General features: G+C 44.3%; 1 protein-coding gene across 5 annotated transcripts in view; it reads left to right on the top strand.

Moving 5' to 3' along the window:
• Positions 1-4,120, top strand: part of LRRFIP1 (LRR binding FLII interacting protein 1) — a 149,920-nt gene that overhangs the window by 103,572 nt on the left and 42,228 nt on the right. The window lies entirely within an intron of this gene.

Here is a 4,120-nt window from a genome sequence, read left to right as displayed (position 1 = left end):
AAAGAGTGAAAATTGTGCAATACATGGAATTTTAGTTACCTAAGAAGAGATGTCATATGGAAAGTCTAGACTAAGGTTATAGATGGTCCATCATGAGATTTAGTAAGGAATTACAGATAATAATAGCTAAATTTAAATATAAATAGTTAAATAATGATAATAGTTAAATCACACGACCTCACCGAGATATAAACACTGAAAAGTAAAACACAGCTTAGAACCCCTAGTGGTTAAGAGTTTCTGCTGTAGTAGCGGGTATCAGTTCTCTAGCTGCCTCTGCTTTCCTGGAGTACTAATACTGTTTTGGTTGTGTCATTCCATATTTGCCTTTTGACCGGGACAGGTGGTGCTTTGGGGAGAGTAAGGAAGTGCTCATCACTTACCTTGTCTTCTTTGCTGCTCAGAATTCCAGCTACAGCGGTGACAGCAGATTCTCTACTTTGTCATCATCCAGAGAGGACACCCTGGTTGGTTTCCATTTAAATCTTTCACATCCTCTCTGCAGAAACGACAGGTTTTGTAGCATGCAATCCTATATGTGTAAATTCCACTCTCTTTTCTCTTTGAATGTCTATTTTATGAAGTTTCATTTGGATAACTGTTAAAGTCCATTTTGGGCTGGTAACTAACATGATATATTTAATTCAGATTTAGCCCACTCTCTTGCATTTGAATTCACATTCAAATGTTTGAATACAAATTGCGGTGTTGAGTTAGGTACGGTGAAAGAAAGTATGTGGCTGTTTAGTAGTTGGACTTAATCAAAAGCGAAAGAAGAAAGCCCTGAAATTCTTTCCTTGAGAATTCTTGAAAGCAGAATTACTTTGCAGGGTACATGCATACTTGGGGCAATTTCACAAGGATGGAATAGACTTGGAATGAAAATCAAATCAAATCCAAACGTCCACACAATAACATTCCTTCCCGTACTTTAAGAACATACACCAATCTTCACAGGCAAATATTTCTCAATTATTTAAGAGCCCTAATAGGTAAGGCTTGTTTCTCCTACCTAGGTGGGATTTGTATTCACTCAGCAAACATAAGGGAACTAGTTTAGGTAGGGAAGTCACAGAGACAAGCAGGTGAGTTAGGACCTCCGGAAGCATTTACTTCTAAAACAGAAGACAGACCCCGCCCTCCGCCCCTCGCACTAGTGCAGAAACCCATTTTGCCAGGAAGTGTCATAACAAAGAATGTCAACTGAATCTTAAGGAATACGTAGGGGAAAAGAAAGAATAAAGAGAAACCAGCCAGGTAGAGCCACAGTAGTCTAACCGTAGTCCTTCCGTCGTCCGCACCCCTGTCGTGCCTCAGCCCCGCCCCCAACTTTCTACTCCTGCTGCGTGGGGAGGGCGGAAGGGGGCGTTCCAGACACTGCCGCAGCTTCTCCCCCTCTCCATCAGCTTGCCCACGCCCCAAACCCCCACCGCTGCCCCCCATAATAATAAATGCTCCAACCCTTCCTTCCCCTAGTATGTGAACTCTGACTGAATATAAGATCAACTGTAAGCACCAAGGGATTGGTGGGTTTTGACACCTTGAGTTTTTTGTGTATTGTGTGCATTTTCTTAATTCAGAGGGAGATTTTGCTGTTGAAAAGAGCACTTCGTCATTCAGAAAACTTTACTTCCAGGCTTAGATACTTTCTGTAAAATAGAACATGGTGTTACTTATCTAATACTTGGATGTGAATTATTCACCAAAATTAATTGACAAAATGGCTTCTACCCAGGGCATTCTCCCAACCACTGGAACAAGTTTCAGGGTTTGTGTTAAAATATTAGAAACTTTCTCCCTGCCCACCCCAGGATTCCACTTGCCTGTCCCTCAGGTCATTCTGGTGCACCTGATCCAAGGCATAGGAACGGACGATAGGCACAAGTTACAGGATCTCGAAAGGATGGGGAAATGTCTTAGGGTGCCACCAAGTTACCTGAACAGAACTACTCATCCCCTTCAAGGGCTGCCCTGGGTTTGTGTGATCAGTAGAATACTGCTGACATGGAAATCGGAAACAGCTAGCCTCCTCTTCAAGTGTCCTTTAATGTGGATAGAACATTTCATTTGGGGAAACCGCTAATTTATATAGTAGTATTCCCCAGAAATCTCGTATAGACTGTTGGTCTCAGAAATGTACCACTGAATCTATCATGTCTTCTATGAATCCTGAACTCATGTGCATTGTGTAAATACCTAACGATGCCCAAGATCATCTCCAGTGAAATATTTTATTACGTAGAATAGAGGTTACTATCTCTGCAAATCCCTGATTTTGAGTTTTTCCCACCAAACTGTAAAAATTAGAATTTGCATTAGAAAGACCTTCGAAACCCCACTGACCTTGCTACCAATTCAAATTAATGAAACCTGTTTTTGCCTGTGTGTAGACTCACAAGTCCTAATTTAGTCCCAGGTAATAGTTTTGTCAGTTAACTGGACTGCCTTATTTCCTTCCCCTCATTCTCTCTTCCCTGCAAGTGCATGTCCTTTACCGATCTTGTTGCAGAATTCAGTTTCGTGTGAATTGATGATGCCTTTGAGATGAAATAAAGCTGTGAGCCTTTTTCCCCTCCGGCCCGTTTTCTCTGATTACAGGGACTTTCCTGCTCCGACTTCGGGCTTCTCAGTCGTGGCCTTGCTCCCAGACCCCTGTCTGCCCAGAATGGAAACCGGGTCTGTCCTCCTCCTTTTCACATCATTCTTCCCTCTTCTTTCCTTCTGTTGTCACTTGAATTGCTGATTAAATGGACGTGGTTACTTCAGCCTCTTCCATGTGAAGTCCAAAGAGCAAAGCTTAGTAGATGTTTCAATTGGCTTGACGAACTGGCTAAGACTTTTCTCATCCTTTGAAAGCAAATCAAAAATAATTTAAGACCTTATAATTTTTTTAAAAAAGGAGTTTAGGAAAAAGGAGGCTCTATTAAATGTATATTTTCAAAAGCTCAAGTCCAAAAAATTGGTCTCTTGGGTCTCTCCTCCTCTTCCAGCAATTGTTCCCCATTTGGGGTTTCCTTTGTTTTTTAAAAACACATTTTTTCTCCTGTAAATGTATCCAGGAAGCAATTTGGAAGGCTTTTGTGCATAATCTAACTCCTCCGTCTTGGAAAGTGGAGAGAACGGCATTCTCCGCTGTTTCCTGTTTATACAAGGCCGTCCCCGAGGTGCTTGGCCTTTTTAGCTCCAGGTATAGGAGTCCTGTTCTTGGAGCAGGAGGTCAGAGGCCAAGCTCCAAGAACACATCACGTTATGGAGGTTGAACTGCCATCTCCCTGCATTGTCGTGTCCCTTGGCATCGTTGAGTGATTCATCCCTGTTCCTGCATGTTCCCCGACCCAGCTCGTGGGCCCCCTGCCCTGGGCTCTCCGTGGCCTCTGCGGGTAAACAGGTTATGATGCTCTTCGGAGGCGAGGCTCAGGTCACACGAGCGAGCTGCCCTTGTGTTCCAGCACACCCCGCACAGGCTCCGTCTCTGTTCGGGTGTGGGTTCCCCTGTGCCAGAGACGTGCCAGCCCTGGGCAGCTGCAGCCCCCGCTACAGCTCCTGTGTATCTTGGGGACTGTCGCTGGGATCCTCTGATAGAAGCAAACAGGCTCTTCCTGCCGCAGTGTTCCTGTGTATTAACACCCCCAAGTGCTTTCTTCACCTGGGATTTTGAGTCGTGGGTTTGGGCTCTTGCTGGTGTCGTTGACGTTGTCACCATTCTGTCTCACTCCCCGACCCTTTCTTCTAGGAATGCCTGAAAAGAGAGGCCCAGAAAATAGCCATATTTCAGAGGTTCTGGGGAAGTTCACTATTTTTAAAGTTAAAAATCCATCTCACGTTTATTTTTCTTGTAAATGTGGATTTCCATCCATCAGAGTTATTGAAGGCATGGTGCCTTTGTGGACTTCTTTTCCTTCTAACAGTCGTACAATAACTTGGCTGTCATGATCACCAAAAGCATCATGATTACCTTGTCACTATTATTTGTTGCTGTTTTTTCAAGGGTTTAAAAACCTGCCATTTGCTTTCATCCTCCAGCCCTCCTATATGTACGGCGCTGCCCGGCCGGCTGGGAGTTACCGGGTGCGTGTGCTTCCCACAGCCCCTTGCCCGCTTCTGCCCCCTCCGCCCATCC

The sequence above is a fragment of the Lipotes vexillifer genome, unplaced genomic scaffold, assembly GCF_000442215.2.
Source record: "Lipotes vexillifer unplaced genomic scaffold, Lipotes_vexillifer_v1.1 scaffold652, whole genome shotgun sequence".
NCBI classification, from domain to species: domain Eukaryota; kingdom Metazoa; phylum Chordata; class Mammalia; order Artiodactyla; family Lipotidae; genus Lipotes; species Lipotes vexillifer.
The sequence above is the reverse complement of the archived record's forward strand: the minus strand, read 5'-3'. Positions and strand labels throughout refer to the sequence as shown.